The 19,110-nt window shown below is 38.2% G+C and overlaps 2 protein-coding genes across 3 annotated transcripts in view; one reads left to right on the top strand and one right to left on the bottom strand.

The window, feature by feature from the left end:
- The window catches only part of LOC127951937 (gastrula zinc finger protein XlCGF7.1-like), a 201,670-nt gene that overhangs the window by 32,386 nt on the left and 150,174 nt on the right, over nucleotides 1–19,110 (bottom strand). The gene's annotated exons all lie outside the window — the stretch shown is intronic.
- LOC127951933 (gastrula zinc finger protein XlCGF7.1-like) overlaps nucleotides 3,919–19,110 on the top strand; it is a 201,111-nt gene continuing 185,919 nt past the window's right edge. Inside the window, exons 1-2 of one of the 2 annotated variants that reach the window (XM_052550084.1) lie at nucleotides 3,919–4,005; nucleotides 7,410–7,560. The gene's annotated coding sequence lies outside the window, so the exon portion shown is untranslated. The remainder of the gene's footprint in view (nucleotides 4,006–7,409; nucleotides 7,561–19,110) is intronic. The other variant, XM_052550081.1, reaches the window with a different exon arrangement.

Raw genomic sequence — 19,110 nt, 5'->3', positions numbered from 1 at the left:
CTTTTTTTGTCATGGTCACTACATTAATAAAATAAAATTCACTTGGAAAATAACAAAAGTGTTATATTGTTTTATATTTGTATATATATTGTATAATTTATTTTGAGCAGTATAATCAGCTCCTCGGTTTCTCGAATCAGACGCATCTGACAGAAACGGTTCTTGACTCGAGGGAATAACAACTGAAGGTTTATGAAACGTTAGCCAATAGAGTATTTCTTTAAACAATGGAACTTAAAGTTGTGAACTAAAATATTTTTTCAACCATACAGCATGTGAATAAATACAATTGTTCATAAAATTCATAACGTTTCTGGTGTTTGGATTTGTACTTCAATATAATGAGCTCCAAGTTATAAAATAGCCTCAGACTATTTTTCTCTCTCTCTTTAACAGGATTAGCTCAATGAAATACGTTCTTCCTTCAGTTAGAAGTAATGTTTTCCTGCCTTGCTACATGTTGGGCTCATGATCAATAAGTTGTATTCGCCTCAATCTGATTTAGTAAAGTCAAACCACAGATGGTGAAGCTGCGTCAGTTAGCGGAGTCCCGTGCGCTGTGAGGCGGGAGCAGATGATGGAGGACCGATTGGTCTTAAAGCCTTCCGCAAACATCTACCATCACAAATAACAATGATTTTCGGAAAATAATGATTAATTATACATTTATAATTTGTAATTATCATTATGGTCTTATGAAAATAATAATATGGGCTGAGAGAAAATAATGAATACAAAGAGTGCTGCTGAGTGCAGGCCTGTTTCTACTCAGTAACATAAATTCAGTTCAGCTGGAGGTTTTTCTTTTAGGGGTAGTTCTGTATGGCTTGTGTGGGTCGAGATAAAGGTGTGAATCTCTTGCTCTTACATATGCACAGTGTCTCATGAGGGTTTCAAACTTGCTGAGCAGGTTTAGTTAGGACTTGTTGTTTTGGTTCTACACTAAAAAATGGTCTGCCCCCACGTAAGATTTTTCTAGTTCTAGTCGTTCATTTGTTATATTCGGCTAATCAGAGGTTTATATTAAATTTACATAATCAAGTCTTAATATATTCTGCACTTAAGCACATGCATTAAGTTTGCCACAAAGCACATGCAGAAGTAGCCTATAATAATTGTGAAAAATTAGACATTTTATTTATTTATTAATAAACAAATGTTTTCTTGTTGGCTGCAAGATGAAATTCACAGCACTGGCTCTCTCCGACGATAGAAATGCAACATTCACAGATTACACAATGCTTGTTTTCGTTTAAAAGACATTTCAAGCTTTCTGTAGATATATTTTTCATGTATGCCTATGAGAGACACCACAATTTTAAGTAAATTCATTATCAGGAAAAAATGTAAGTATGGCGCCTCCCTGCCATTAATGCGCATTAATAATTTTTGCACAAACACTTGAATATGAATATTAATTCACATTTTGCATATGCATTACAACGTAAATTATTTTTTACATGCAATTATCCAAAATAAAAACCAAACAAGATTTGTAATGAAGATAAAACAAATAAGAATAAATGCTGCACATCTACCATCACATGTGCAGTGCAAATCTTGCACATATTTTTCACACAGCTGAAGTTTTTTTATTTATTATTTTTATTATATAAAGCAAGTAGGGCTGTTTGATAAATAGATTTTATCGATTAACTCAAATTAGTAATTTACATCGGTTTGTTTGAAGGAAAATTTGTTAACTATTTAACATCCACCGACTGGAGCGAGGAGAGGATATTAAGAGTCTGAGCGTTGTGGTTTTGACTCGCTCCAAGAGCCTTCATCACGAGTACAACTCATGCCAACAGCCCGTAATATAACTGCATATTCAGCAAGAATTCAAGTTAAAAATATTTAGCTATGGCTAAGGAGGCTAAGGAGTTTGTTTCTTTTACTGATTATTTTCGTGTTGAAGCATGATTTAAACAGATACATCACATTCACACGCAATCACTTTAGCAATAATGCATTAAAACAAATGTAATCTTACAGTGCTACTACATTATCAGTACGCTATTTCATTTTTAATTTCAGCAATTAAAGATTTAATGCTTACAATGATACAAACTCTGCTGCCGAGTGAGAGAGATGTTTCACCTGATGAAATCAAGACGACCGCGGCAGCACAAGCACAGCACATACGCCGAAAGCAACGGGCTGCAGCAATGCTCATTGCCAAGCTTTACTTTTGTAGGTCGCATGGCAGTAAATAATACGATGATATGACCATGCAGTCAATACATATATTTAATAAAAACATTAAAAACAAGCAGGGCTGTAACATAACGCTGCTGACGTTATTAGGCGCACCAGAAAACACATCAGCAGTGTCATACATCAGCTGCGGCGTGAACGCACTTACAACAGACCCGGAGGAGAAGACAATGCTGAATAAAGTCGTAATTTTTTGTTATTTTTGGACCAAAATTTGTTTTCGATGCTTCAAAATATTCTAACTGACCCTCTGATGTCACATGGACTACTTTGATGATGTTTTTCTTACCTTTCTGGACATGGACAGTATACCGTACACAGCTTCAATGGAGGGACTGAGAGCTCTCGGACTAAATCTAAAATATCTTAAACTGTGTTCTGAAGATAAATGGAGGTCTCACGGGTTTGGGACAGCATGAGGGTGAGTTATTAATGACATAATTTTTATATTTGGGTGAACTAACCTTTTAATGAACTGCAATTATATACTTCATTACACTGCACATCTACAGTTGTACTTCATTGTACTGCAGTTATTTTTTATAAAGGACCAGAGAGTCCCATGAAATTCTGAAAATCTGTTGGCGAAATTGAGGAAAAAAAAAAGCAATAAATATGGTGTCTAAAATGTATGTCTCAGTATTGGCTACTTGTTTATTTAACTGTTGTATAAAATCAGTTGTAATCAAGCAGATTTTTGGAGCAAAATGGCAATCGATCTTCGTGTGATATTGTTTAACTATATCAACTATATATTGATATTGTTGATTGTTTCTCATTACAGAGCAAGGAATATTAGGGATTTTTTTTTCTTAGATCGGATGGGCGCATAAATAGAGATGTTGGTTTTTATCTTTGTCTCAAATGCGCTGCATGTAAAAATATATGTAAGAGAGGGTTATTGTTAAATGTGAGCCAAAATCATCACAATTAAAAGAACCAAAGACTTCGAATACTTCAGTCTGTGTGCATTGAATTTAATACATGAGTTTCACAATTTGAGTTGATTTACTGAAATCACATTCAAATTTCTTGAGATGCACCTGTACACCTGTCAAAATGAAGTGTTCATTTGTGAATATATTCTATGATAGCTGGTGAGACAAACATACAAATCATTACCTCTTTTACAAGGGCTGTTTAAACACATAAGGTCATAGTTGTAATATATTTGCATCCAGATTATGGTTTATTAAGTCAATTTGAAATCTTCATACAGTCCTTATTTTATGCATTAAAATGACATAAATGGCCTTTGGTTTATAAGGACACTGAGATGTTCTCATGAACCCAATTGTTTTCATAATGCTGGGGAGGTTAATTTTGCACAGTAGTGCAAGGTACCAGGTGATTATTTTATATATATATATATATATATATATATATATATATATATATATATATATATAATGTCCCTTAAAGTTTTTGTTTTATTGACAAGCCTACATTATATATATATTTTTTTCTCTGTGACACTGGATAATGAATCAAACAAAAATGACAAAAATGTATTGGTTTTGGAGGAGAATAAAAGGAAAAGGTTCATAACTTTTTACACCCAAACATGATTATTTAGCCTTTATCTCACACAGCTACTCAGCGTGTGTTTAAACATATTTCAACAAGAAAAAAGCTCTGAATACATGTTTCTTTATCTGTATTATTTAATGTGTATCATTCTGAATGTAAATCATGCATTCAAATGGAACGGGACTTTTATTTTGGTCTGGAACTGTGACGTCACAAGGCGGCGGCGCGCTCCTGCGTCTGTGATTCAGATCAACGAAGGTTTGTGTTTTTAAAACAATTACAATAGATATAAGCTGTTATAGATAAATAAGCGATGTAAAGTTAAATTATTATTACTGAATGCAGCTCTGTAATGCTCTATCTGACATTATCTTGTGAGTAAATCTCAGATGAATCAGTGAAAGACTCAGTTTATAATAAACACCAGTTCAGACGCTGAAAACAAATAATGGAGAAACTATTCGAGTGACTTTTTATTAAAAGGATTCAGTTATTCGCGATGTCAAGAAAAAGTGTTAAATTCAACGATAACAACAAACACAAATGTGGTGTAATGACAACTTCTACGAACCAACTATTAAATCTAACACCAGGGCTCTCAAGTTTTGAACTGAGTTCAGAGTGAGATTTTGCCCGCGGTCGCGATGGCGGCAGGGGTTTGATGGGGACGGGTGTCTGATCTCATAAATGACACATATTCTTACAAATAAAATAATATTTATTTAATTCAGCATTTATTTGTGTGTGTGTGTGAGAGAGAGAGAGAGAAAAAATGGTCAGTGCTGTTTATAGTAGGTGTTGGTAGCTGGTTTTGAGGCCAGGGGTTGGTGGCTCCCATTTGAATCACTGTGGTTCCAGGCCAGCCATTTTTCACAGTTCCATCAAGTGCTAAACTGTTCCTGGTTTAGGTCTTGTTTAATCCCACCATGGAGAAAACCCTCTCAGCATAGGTATTTGAATGAGCAAGCACTAACACTAATGCAGCTATTTTAGAAAGCCTCCCTGCTTATGTCCCTCACACCTTGATGGACACAGGAGTTATCTTGTCTGCAGACTAAGCACCAGTAAAAAGAGCTGGTGGTTCCCATTGTGATGAATGGTGATCGGGTTGACCACTCCTTCTTAAAGGAACACCTACAGGTGGCTGCTCTACATAACCCTCTCTTTTTCCCTGTTTCCAGTGGGTTCTCCACTGTTTCCTCTATGGTCCTCCACAGTCTCTTCCATGCACCCATCCTCTACTGGCACCCTAACTCCCTCCCCTACTGTATTCTCCACAGCCTCCTCCTCTGACCTAGCCACCTTTTTAGGGAGCTGGGCCCGCATTCATAAAGATTCTAAGAATCCTCTCAGAAAACTCTTAATTTAGCTTAAAAACTTTTACGTAGGAGTCTTAGCTTAAAAGCGATTCGGGACCGATCTGAGAGCAACTCTGAGTAAGGAAAAGACAAAAACGTTTATCTTAGTGAGGAGGCGGGGTTGAACCGGTTGCTATGTATGACACAATCTTTTGAAGACTCTGATTGGCTGGTTGTCCAAGAAGGAAAAAAAAGAGTGATTTTAAGTATAGGGTCTATTCTAATCCTCACTTTAAATTTACATGCGTAATTTTTCCTATTTGACCGTTCTCTCTCTCTCTCTCTCTCTCTCTCTCACACACACACACACACACACACACACACACACACACACATACATTATATGTGTGTATATGAATTCTATTTTTTTATTTACCATGCTTTTAATTTCCTATAAGGTATTTGATTGGCTTAGAATGATAAAAATTGTTCCACTCTTTCCAGTTACAGTGATTGCTGTCCTATTTAAGTGGCGGTTTGAGTGTTGGTTTTAATGTATCAAACATGGAATCAAAGCCAAGAAGAGCGAGAAAGCCAAACTGGACAGAGGAACAGTGTTTACTGTTAGCCCAGTTAATGGATGAACACAAGGCCATTCTTAAAGGAAAATTCAGACACAGCAAGGGACAAGAAGCAGACATGGGACAAACTATTAACGGTTCATTCCCCCTGCTTGTGCGCACCTAAGCCTGCTATATTCATAAATGCAGTTTTTTGAGCTTGCAAGGTGGGAATGTCCAGTGGAAACGAAATGAACTGCGACACAATAAGATGTTCTGAAAGTGCTGTAATTGTTTGTGTGATCACTCTGCTTACAGAAGGTTGTGACAGACCCAAATCATCACTATTGCATTGTTGCATGTTCCCAGTTGCCAAATATTGTAATGTAGTGATTACTTTAATTTATATATTAAATTATATTATATTAAATTATTATATAATCTATACCGTCTTATTAACTCATTGTCATCCATTGTCTGCAACACATTTCTTCTGCCTCTTCATCTTTCTGCCATTTTCTCCTCTGCTAAAGAAACTCTTAAGCCTCTTAAAAGTCCTCGTCTGTGCTCATAACAAATTTTACCTTAAGACCTCTTTTAAGGGATAAGATGCTTTCTGAATTACTTTTTTCTTTACTAGGATTTTTTTCTTTAATTTTAAAAGTAAACGCCCACATTTCTAAGAATTTTCTTAGAATTTTGTCACTAGGAACTACTTTTTGCATTAAGATTCTTTATGAATACGGGCCCAGATCTTTTAGAACAAAGCATGAAAGATTGCTCCTTTGCCTCTTCCCTGACATCTTTGAAATAGACGAATGCAATAATCAATATTATACATTGGATAAAATATAATGAAATAGCCTAGGCAAAACGTTTTGAAAATGGGGACCAGGATGAGGTGCAGTAAAAATAAAAGGAAAGAATTTTTTTTTTTTTTTTAAACTATTATGGATACTGCCATACAAGTATTATGGATAGGCCTATTATAGAAGTCTCTTATATAAAACTGTCAGAGTAGCCCCGCATCCTCTTCAACGTGTAACTTTGGCAATAAAAAAATAATAGTGGGCTAATAATAGGCACAAAAGCTACGGCCGACCACGTATAATGGCCAAAATTGCGTGCGTGTCGGGGTCATAATAACCATCAGACCAAAACATATCTTAGACTGTTTTTAAAAAATGTTAAATTAATATATTGATAAAAAAAAACATATAGTGAAAATCTGTGTCATTGTCTTGACAAGTCTGTAACCGTAACGTTACCTACTTCAGCGAGCGTCTGGATCTGTGTTGCACACGAGCCTGTAAAAATCTTACCCGGATACAGCAATGCTATTTTCTGATTGGCTGATCGGTAGCTATATTTTTTTTATTCGATTAGCAGGTGCGTGTCAGGGCCTTCGGGGAACTCACTTGATTCCTCTACGTTACCTGTTTCACTGTTTAAAAAAATAGCGCCGCAACTTGGTGGGCGTTGTCCTCGTAATGTCTCTGCGTGAGAAATACAAGGTGTGGCGTGTGAGCGTGTGAACGGGTTGAAATGCGTGAGTCTCACGCCCAATGCGTGAGACTTGAGAGCCCTGTAACACAAATTATTAAATAGGCTGCCAAATATAAAACACAAATATGAAGTGTCTGTGATTTCTTAATTCTTGTATTAATCTGTAACGTTAGTGTTGCTATTTCTTGGCTTAATGTGAGTAACTCTCTCTCTTTTACAAGTGACTAGCTGAAACTGTTTAGCTGAGAGTTAGTTTGGGTTTATTATTCTTTCTGTTAATTATTCTCATCTTAAACAGATTGTCCACACACAGAGAAACAAACACTGGTGAAACAGCTGAGATTCATGACACACGGTTATAAAGATGGCCTTTATTAAAGAGGAGACTGAAGAAGTGAAGATTGAAGAAACATTGAGTCTGAAACAAGAAGATACTGAGGAACAAACAGGTTTGATTTCATTCTCAAAGCTGAACACCTTTTGATCCTTAATAAAGTATGTCAGTCTCTACAGAAATTAGTGTTTTTGAAGAATATCATTTGAGTGTTTGTTATTAAAGTGGTTTTATTTGACAGACAGCAAACTCTGGCTTTAAGTGCAGCTGAGAAGAGCCTACTTTGAGTCGGGCATTCATTATAATCACAGATTAAATTATGAAAAATGATATGAAAGTGGCCTAAACAGAGTATTTTTTGTTACATTAAGATATACTTATAAACTGTGCATAATTAACTTTTTTTTTTGTCTAAAAGCACAAAACAAGAAGACACTGAAGAATAAACAAAACAAACAGGTTGGATTTCATTTAACTCATCTGAAAAAATAATATATTTGACAGTAAAGTACAGAGTTTGAGTTGGGATACAGATATAAATTCATCTAATAATATTAGTACCAGTCTGAGACAACTTCTGTCAAATTAACAACATCTGAAAAAAGTGATTAGATCTACAAATTAACAACATCTGAAAAAAGTGATTAGATCTACAAATATAACAAGTTTGTTGAGAGATGTTAAAGTGCTCCATTAAGATAATTTGATATTTTTATTGCATCTGCGGTCTACAAACATCTGGCAGATGTCTGAAAGATGTAAGTTTTACATGCACTGTAAATCATAAACATGTCTTAAAGACATCTAATAGATATCTATTTAATATCTAAAGGGAAACATCTAATAGATATCTATTTAATATCTAAAGGGAAACATCTAATAGATATCTATTTAATATCTAAAGGGAAACATCTAATAGATGTCTATTTGATATATAAAGGGAAACATCTAATAGATGTCTATTTAATATCTAAAGGGAAACATCTAATAGAAGTATTGCAGTTGATCAAACAACCTAAAAAATGTCTTGTAAATGCAGACATCAAATAGGGTTAAACGTACCTATTAAACTCTACATTCAGACATTTTTACTGCACAAGATATTGTTTTTTGTACAAAAAGTTATGTTCAAATAAAATATTAATAAAATACATAATAAACAATCTAACATAAAAATACATAATAAAGCACATAATTAAGCACAGTCTGGTAATAATATGCTCTTGATTGTGTTTTGGGGGTGTACTAGAACAGGCGCTCCTCCTTTAATTTCAAGTCAATCTGATCATTGCACACTGATATAATGGTTCTCCATGTGTTCACACTGTTTGGCGGCCATTTAAAAGAAATTGCAATTTTTTGGTCATGCATTGAAAATTAAAGGAAGTATATAGTAACAAACACATCAATAAGTTAGGATATCAAGTAGAATAATAAATTATTTTGTCTTTTTATGACTTGATCTCTTGTGCTCAATGGGTATGTGAGCTTAATAGGTACGTTTAACATAGACGTCACCGAGATGTACATGTGCTATCAGGGTCAGTCCAGGTGCCAAGTGAACCCATTATATCTTTGTCTAGTACAAAATAAATGCTGTTTTATAACAAAGTTCGGGAGGAGCAGTCGCAGTTCATTAACCTGATTAACACAAGTGGAGACCAATCAATAATCAACTCATGACAAGGTATAAATAACAGCAGAACCTACCTCTGTTCATTGACAGTTTTCAGCATCCTGGTTCGCTCTGTCTGTCATCTTATCACAGACCCAATTTACCTTCCAGCAAGGAGATCCATACTGGGGATTTTTCAGATCTGCTACTTTTCCTGACACGTATGATCATTAAACACGGCCGTTGAGCACCATCAAACGTCATCGCGACAGCTGCTCTTCTTGCCAAGCCACACGTCGTGGCCAATAGACCGTGCAAAGCCCGAGCTCGCCTCGCTTGACACCACGATTGATCCGATCAAGACCGGGCTCTCTTTGAGCGCTGGAATCACAGCACCAGTAGGCATTCAACCTGCCCGCTCCTCAGTTCTTACTGCAGCAAGCCTCTCTCACTTCCCGTTTGAGGCCGCCTCCTCTAGCGGCGCAGACTGTGCGTCATAAATCAATACATTTTCAGGCGAAGACGCTAAATACAGGTTTGCGGCTAGAAAGTAGTGCGGGAGCCGCGTGGAGTTCCGATCACATACGTCTGTGGAATTTCAGATCCAAATTGAGCCTCGGATGCGTTCAAATATTTAAACTTCTGCGACTAGACCGTGTGCGAACACCCGACCGGATGTGATGTATTTTAATCAGATCTATCGGTGCGAGGTCAGAATTACCTATATTTTGTTAACTTTGACATTATTCTTCAACATAATTTATGTAAAATGGTGGTTTATAATAATTATGGGAGAAATAATTATTAAACCATTATTTACGTGATTAGCCCCATAAAACCTACTGTTTTTATTTTGGGGGTCATCTGATTTGTGACGATGTATTCATACATTATATTCATTAAAATTATTAATTTTACCATGGTGAACAAGGTAACAGTTGCTGCACGACCAATTTGAAAGTTCTGCACGCCTGCCACTAGAGGGAGGAATGCGACAATCGTATTCAAATGTCATGTGCTGTGGAAAGGAGGCTTAAAGTTTGTTAAATGAGGCTATGACGTAGTCATCATCCACACTGAAATGTCCAAAGATATTATCTGCCTTACCGTGCATGTTTAAACCTCACTGAGGTTTTACAGACATAAGTTTCATGCAATTATTCTGGCAGGACCAATTTATTTAGGGACATATTTCACCATCTACTGGCGTTATCACTACCCTCGTTTTGCCGCAGGACAGCAGTGTGAGTAAAATTCCGTTGTCTTTCTAGGACTGTAATATGAAAAGCATGCAAGTAAATATCTTTAGAACTGCTTGGAAGTGAATAGCACATAACTGCAATTAACGTTATTGCCATAATCATGTTTATTGGTATGTTTTACAGACATAATGATATTCATTGTATAATGAAATTCATAGTTTTCAGAAGCCTCTGTTTCCACAGTCTATACTACAACGTGAAACCAGTGTTCCAAATGTATCCATTAGTGCTTTTGATGTGTCGTTCGTGAACGAATCGTTCTTTTTGAATGAATCTTTTAGGTGAACGAATCGTTCACGTAATCCACTGACTCTTATTTCTCTTTCAGTGAAGTTCCTCCCTCCACAGCAGCGCGGCGCTATAAGCAGCGCATGCGCAGCTCAGTGAACCGGGTAACTACCATTTCATCCTGATCTAGAGATCTTACTTTAAACAGAGGACAAATAAAATGGCTCTTTGTTGCCTTTGCAAAACCGATATGGTGTACCACGGCAGCACAACTGCGATGCGCGAGCACCTCAGGAAAACATCTTGGCGCTCTCCGGTGTCTCCATGCGGTTTAACTGGTTACCCTGTGATCTGGTGACCAACTTCCTAGTTCAGGTCTGATATTCTTGCGCTTGTGGCATTCTGAAAAGTTGAGATGTTTTTAACTCGATGCGGTGCGGATGCGCCTGGGAAAAACGAGCGCGTCGCGACCGCGTCGTGCCTACATTGGAAATAACGAACTCGAGCGCGCAAAAGACGTGATATGCGAACGGCCCCTTAAAAGACAGCGCGCCGCGAGACAACAGTCACAAACCACTGAGCTACTCAGAATCAGCTCCAGATCTCTGGAAACCATGCTAAACCTTAGCAGGACCCTGACTACATTCTATGGTTTGTGATGCTAAAGAACATTTCATGACGTCTCAGACAACTGTAAATTTATTGCTACTGTGGTTTAATTATAAACGCTATCATAAACTCATATTTACAATAGTAAAATTATTTTCTTTGCCTCTTATTTTATACTGTAAAAACTTCAACCACATTGGTTGAAAATTAATAAAGGTTGAAATATTATATTAGAAGTTGTACATGTTTTTTTTTTTTTTTTGTAAAGTTATCCAAAGGATTCATTAGCATATCCACAAACTCATTGAAAATAACGAAAACAATCCAAGGTTTTTATTTAGCACAGTGGCAAAGTTAACAAATTACCAGACGCCACCTGATTCAAATATTCCACCAACGTTAAATTGTAATGACTTTATGAATTTTTTCACTGATAAAATAGATAACATTAGAAATACAATAGCGAATGTAGATTCTACAGTGTCTAACACTTCAGTTTCATCCATCGCACCCAAAGATATACTGCAGTGCTTTACAACCATAGGACAGGAAGAGCTAAATAAACTTATCACTGTATCTAAACCAACAACATGTTTATTAGATCCTGTACCCACTAAATTACTGAAAGAGCTGTTACCTGTAGCCGAAGAACCGCTTCTCAATATCATTAACTCGTCGTTATCTTTAGGTCACGTCCCAAAACCATTCAAGCTGGCGGTTATCAAGCCTCTTATTAAGAAACCAAAACTAGATCCTAGTGTACTGGCAAATTATAGGCCTATTTCAAATCTTCCATTTATGTCTAAAATTTTAGAAAAAGTTGTGTCTGCTCAATTGAGCACCTTCCTGCATAAAAATGATCTGTATGAAGAATTTCAGTCAGGTTTTAGGCCCCACCATAGCACAGAAACTGCACTTGTTAAAATTACAAATGACCTGCTCCTTGCGTCAGATCAAGGCTGCATCTCATTTCTAGTCTTACTTGATCTTAGTGCTGCGTTCGACACCATAGATCATGACATACTCATAGATAGATTACAAAACTATACAGGTATTCAAGGGCAGGCTCTAAGATGGTTTAGATCCTACCTGTCCGATCGCTACCATTTTGTTTACTTAAATGGGGAGTCATCTCATTTATCATAAGTAAAATATGGAGTGCCACAAGGATCCGTTCTAGGTCCCCTTCTATTTTCAATATACATGTTGCCCCTTGGTAATATTATTAGAAAATATGGAATTAGCTTCCACTGTTATGCTGATGATACTCAGCTATATATCTCAAGAGACCAGATGAAACTTACCAATTATCTAAGCTAACAGAGTGTGTTAAAAATGTAAAAGATTGGATGACAAATAATTTTCTCCAATTAAATTTGGATAAGACAGAGATATTAATTATTGGACCAAAAAACACTACACAGAATCTTGTAGATTACAATCTGCAACTAGACGGATGTACTGTTACTTCCTATACAGTCAGAAATCTGGGTGTCATATTAGACAGCAATTTGTCTTTTGAAAATCATATTTCCAATGTTACAAAAACTGCATTCTTCCATCTTAGAAACATTGCCAAGCTACGAAACATGTTATCTGTTTCTGATGCAGAAAAGCTAGTTCATGCATTCATGACCTCTAGACTGGACTATTGTAATGTACTTCTAGGTGGTTGTCCTGCCTCGTCAATAAACAAGCTACAGGTAGTCCAAAATGCAGCAGCTAGAGTCCTTACGAGGTCAAGAAAATATGATCATATTACCCCAATTTTACAGTCTCTGCACTGGCTACCTATTAAGTTCCATATCAGTTACAAATTATCATTACTTACCTATAAGGCCCTAAATGGTTTAGCTCCTGCATACCTAACTAGCCTTCTACCACGCTACAACCCATCACGCACCCTAAGGTCACAAAACGCTGGACTTTTGGTAGTTCCTAGGATAGCAAAGTCCACTAACGGGGGTAGAGCTTTCTCACATTTGGCTCCCAAACTCTGGAATAGCCTTCCTGATAATGTTCGGGGTTCAGACACACTCTCTCTGTTTAAATCTAGATTAAAAACACATCTCTTTCGCCAAGCATTTGAATAATGTATCTTTTAAATTGTGAGTGTAGTTGCATCTGATCAAAGGTGCATTTTTATTCATTAGCTTGGGTTAAACTAATTTTACTTTGTTGGATCAGCAGCTATGCTAATGATGTCTCTATTTTGTTTCTATGTTTCGCCACGGGATTTACATCCCGTGGTAACTAGGATTTACACAAGCTCCAGTCTGGATCCAGAACACCTGAGAAGAGATGATGCTGACCCTCAGAGGACCTCAGATGATGCTAACCCTGAATCAACAAACAGAACTAACAATTATTGCTAAATATGTGACTGCATCATATAATAACTTAATTAATAATATTGATAGTTCATCGTCTAGCTGACTACGTCTTGTATTATTATTATTATTTTTAATTTTTCTAAAATCCTGTCAAATGTGCACAAACTACTAGCTAATACTAAATATTGTAGAAACATAATTTTCTGTAAAGTTGCTTTGTAACGATTTGTTTTGTAAAAAGCGCTATACAAATAAACTTGACTTGAATTGAATTAGCGCAAAAAAATAAAAAAATAAATAAATAAAAAAAAATCGTTAGTTGCAGTATCCATTTTTGGAGGCTTTAAAAAAAAAAAAAAAAAAAAAAGAGGCCTGAAAGCCAAAACAAGAGGAGTGATTCTTTTCCAAACAGGGATGTACTAATGTGGACAAGGCTTAAGGAATTGTCAAATTAGGCAACCAATTGCTAAGCTGGCAACACCATAGGCTATGCATTCATTTTTAGGTTGCCCCATCAAATGTTACTAACCTGTCTACTCTTCCCACAGCCAAGGAGGGGGAAGTCGTGGCCCAGTGGTTAGAGAGTTGACTCCTAACCCTAGGGTTGTGGGTTCGAATCACGGCCCGGCTATACCATGACTGAGGTGTCCTTGAGCAAGGCACCGAACCCCCAACTGCTCCCCGGGCGCCGCAGCATAAATAGTTGTCAACTGCTCCGGGTGTGCGTTCACGGTGTCTGCGTGTCCACTGCTGTGTGTGTACTTTGGATGGATTAAATGCAGAGCTGCTTCCACAGGAGCCTCTTCCGTATCTCCCCACTGCCGCAGCAGTGTCTGCTCCCGCAGGAGCCTTTTCCGTATCTCCCCAATGCCGCAGCAGTGTCTGCTCCCGCAGGAGCCTTTTCCGTATCTCCCCACTGCCGCAGCAGTGTCTGCTCCCGCAGGAGCCTCTTCCGTATCTCCCCACTGCCGCAGCAGTGTCTGCTCCCGCAGGAGCCTTTTTCGTATCTCCCCACTGCCGCAGCCGTGCTTGCTCCCGCAGGAGCCCTTTCTGGACCTCCCCCCATATAAAAAATAAAAATAAAAATAAATAAATAAATGTAAAAAAAACTCCATGGATATGCACATCAAAGGTTGCAATTTTTCAGATTTTCATTACGTTACGCCATTTCACTGAAATAAGCTGTTCAGTTTTCCCAAATAGGCGACGTGAATTTCAACAAGGGTTCATGATCAGTTTCGATGCCCCACATTCCCAGTTGCATTAGCCATTGGAGCGGCTACTTGGATAATTCCGGGGTCAGAACTCCTAATCGATCTTTCAGCTCTGCATAACCTGCCGTTTTCAAACACACACACAAAAAAAATTCTTTCTTTTTATATATCTTTTAGTTTCCCTTATCCATCCAGCGAGCACTAGTCTCTCAGCGGATGCAGTAAATATCTTTTGTTTCCCCTGTCTGTCCAGCGAGCCTCAGTCTCCCAGCGGACGCAGAGAAAATAAATAAATAAATAAAATTATATATATCTTTTAGTTTCCCCTGTCCGTCCAGCGAGCACCAGTCTCCCAGCTGACGCAGAAATATCTAATTGGTTCCCCTGCCTGTCCAGCGAGCTTTAGTCTCCCATCGGACGCAGAAAATACCTATTTGTCTCCTCTATCAGTCCAGCGAGCACTAGTCTCACAGCGGACTCAGTAAACATCTATTTTGTTCCTCTGTCTGTCCAGTGAGCCTTAGTCTCCCAGCGGACACAGAAAATGTCTCGGTTTTCCCCTGCCTGTCAAGCGAGCACTAGTCTCCCAGCGGACACAGAATTATCTATTGGTTTCCCCTGTCTGTCCAGCGAGCACTAGTCTCCCAGCGGACGCAGTAATATCTGTTGGTTTCCCCTGTCTGTCCAGCGAGCCTCAGTCTCCCAGCGGACACAGAAATATCTATTGGTTTCCCCTGTCTGTCCAGCGAGCCTCAGTCTCCCAGCGGACGCAGTAATATCTATTGGTTTCCCCTGCCTGTCCAGCAAGCACTAGTCTCCCAGCGGACACAGAAATATCTATTGGTTTCCCCTGTCTGTCCAGCGAGCCTCAGCCTCCCAGCGGACGCAGTAATATCTATTTGTTCTCTGTCTGTCCAGCGAGCACTAGTCTCTCAGCGGATGCAGTAAATATCTATTTTTCTTCTACCTGTCCAGCGAGCCTCAGTCTCCCAGGGGACACTGTAAATACCTATTGGTTTCCTCTGTCTGTCCAGTGAGCACTAGTCTCTCAGCGGACGCAGTAAATACCTATTTATTTCCTCTACCCGTCCAGCGAGCCACAGTCTCCCAGCGGACGCAGTATGCATCCATCGCTTTCTGTTCTTCGTCCAGCGAGCCAGGAATATAATTTGTTTCCTCTATCTGTCCAGCGAGCCTCAGCCACCCAACGGACACATTACGCATCTAGTCAATACATCATTACACCTCGCAGGCAGACAGTGGAGCCTGTCTTCCTGACATTGTAACCACTTCTTCCTCAACTATTAACCAACAGGACCTGCCTGCTCCTCTGCTTCTGCCAGAGGCAATGCGAGATCTCCTGGTCAAACGACCATACTTCTAAAAACGTCAGCCCGCCAAATCTCTGCGTTTTGGGGGGTTCGTAGTTCGGCGGCTGTCCTTTTGCTCTCTTGTTTTGGGGGGAGTACTTTGGGTTCGGGCCACATCCCGAGCTCGGAGCCCTCCACCCGGACAGCACGCCAAATACGCATAAACTTACTGTATTAATATACGTAGATGTGATCTCGTGAAACATGAATTAACATCCAAAGGTAGGCTATTTTATAACAGATCCTTCAGTACAACTTACTGATATGTCTCATGTAATCACTCATTCTGTGGCAAATTACAGAAAACATTTCCACGTATCAACATTTAACGTTAAAAACAGCAGCCAGTAATATTAACTTCTCTCTTGTTGTTCAGTTGTTGTCCAAGTAGGATCTGGTCATTGATTGGATGGCTGGGTAAAAAGTGACAATGACAAGCGCTGTGTTTTAATCAAAGCTAAACAATTTTTCTAGAAGTTAGCTAAAAACAAACAAACAAATGATTTACACACAAATTTGCTCTGCTCAGCCTTTAATGAATGAGGCCCAATAACTGTATTTATGATGCACTTTCAGCTTTACAACTTTACATTTACCTATAGCTACATTACTTGCTTTATGGTCCAGCTCAGTGTGAACTATACAAGTACTTCTAATTCAATACCCAAGGGTCAACCACATCATCACAAATAGAATAAGTTTGGGGATCAGGATTAAAGCGATAGTTCACTTTCAAATTAAATTTTGGTATCTTTTAGCTTACCTCAAGGGCATCCAAGATGTAGGTGTCTTTGTTTCCGTAGTAGTTCCCATTTTGATATTTTTAGGTCAAACCGTTCTAGTCCGTGACTCATATAATGAAGGTCTTTGCACCACCTCAAAGAGCAGGCACAGAGGAGTCCAAATGAAACAAATCCCCATCGCAAGTATACATTGATGGTCTAAGACACAGAACAAGTGGTTTGTGCGAGAAAACGAACAGTATTTATATAGTTTTTTTGTAAATATATGAATAATTGAAATTGTATTTAATAAACAGAACATACACACACACACACACAAACATACAATGATTATACACACTACACACATATACGGCGCACACACACACACACACACACAGCGAAGAAAGAGGACCAGAGAGAGCAATTCGCGGAGCAGATACAGTCTTTAATAAAAAAACAAAAAAAAAAACACAAAAACACAGGAGCTTGACAGTTCTAGTAGAAACGGAAAAAAAAATTCCCAAAGGGAGAAAAAAACTGGAACCAAAAACATTCACTTGTTCAAAAATAGAAAAGCAAAAAACCACAGTCCGCCCAGGCGGAATCAGTACAGTGGACAGCTCCGCAGCAGCACTGTAGAGAGACAGGCAGATCTGTTGACGAGCAGCGGCAATACTTCTAGACTCCCACTCCTCTCTTGACCACACCATAGGAACACGGGCACAGACAGCCTCAAGAGGTAAGCGCACTGGACACAGGCAGACACAATGGTAAATCCAGGACAGACAACCAGCGATGCAGCAATCCCCAAACAGACAGGACAAGGACTTGGACTAAAATATGACAGGGGATAAGACATACAAAGTTAGCGAGAATAGAGGAATAATCTGGGAAGGCAGGTAGGGAGAAGAGGGAAAGAAGTAGGAGTGCTAATCAAAGGAGAAGGGGGAGAAGGGGGAACAGGTGCGAGAAGCCAAGCGCAAAGAGGAGCAGCTGAAGGAGATTAACAGAGCAGAGGAAAGGTGAGTGCGAAAAAGGAGAGGAAGAGGGAAAGAATCTGAGTGAAAAGGGAGGGAGAAAGAAAAGAGCCAGGATCATGACAATATATACAGTCGAGGCCAAAAATATTTGCCTCCTTGGTAAATATGATCAATAAAGGCTGTGAAAATTCATCTGCACTGTTAATCCTTTTGGTCTTTTATTAAAAAAATTCACACAGATGTATCCTTTCATTGGAATTTAAAATGGGGGGGAAACATCATTATGAAATAAATGTTTTTTCTGTCATACACATTGGCCACAATTAATAGCCCCTTTTATTCAATACTTTTTGAAACCATTTGCCAGTTTAATAGGTCTAAATTATCCTGTAATGCCTGATGAGGTTAGAGAACACCTGACAAGAGATCAGAGACCGTTTCTTCATCCAAAATCACTCCAGACCCTTCAGATTCCCAGCTTCTCCTCTTCAGTTCACTCCTCTCATTTTCTGTAGGGTTCAGGTCAGAGGACTGGAATGGCCATTGCAGAAGCTTGGTTTTGAGTTCAGTGACCCATTTCTGTGTTGTTTTTGAGGTTTGTTTTTGGGTTATTATATGGTTGGAAGATCCCAACATGACCCATTATAAGATTTCTAACAAAGTCAGTCACTTACTGATTTTTTATTTGTTGGTATTTGATAGAATTCATGATGCCATGTACCTAAACAAGATGTCCAGGACGTCCAGCAGAAATATATGCCCAACACATCAGAAATACAGCATTATATTTCTTTGTACACATGGGGTACTTTTTTTCTCTGTGTTCACCAAACCCATCTTGAGTGTTTGCTGCTAGCTCTTTTCTTAAAGCCACTTCACCAGTTTGTGAAGCTCAAATATCTTTTGCTGCACATCAGAAAAATATTATTTGTTTTTTCTCATTGTGATGGATGATTAAAGGAATTTGGTCTTTGTTTTCCCTTCTCTTTATATTTCTGTGAAACAGGAAGCCAGAGCTGGATGATTTCATGTTTATAATCATGCTGGAGTGCTCAAAATTTTGAATATGAATGGGAATATACTTCAGAGATATTTTACTCAAAAGTAATTCTAGGGGTCCCAATAATTGTGACCAACAAGTATTTGAGAATAACGTTAATTTCATAATGATATTTCCCTCCTTTTTAAATTCTTATTATCCAATGAAAGGATACATTTTTGTGATTTTTTTTTTTTTAATAAAAGACCAAAAGGATTAACAATGCAGATGAATTTTCACAGCCTTTAGATCATATTTACCAAGGGTGCCAATATTTTTGGCTTCGACTG

This window comes from Carassius gibelio, chromosome B3, assembly GCF_023724105.1.
Source record: "Carassius gibelio isolate Cgi1373 ecotype wild population from Czech Republic chromosome B3, carGib1.2-hapl.c, whole genome shotgun sequence".
Taxonomy (NCBI): domain Eukaryota; kingdom Metazoa; phylum Chordata; class Actinopteri; order Cypriniformes; family Cyprinidae; genus Carassius; species Carassius gibelio.
This window is presented reverse-complemented; position numbering and strand designations above follow the sequence as displayed.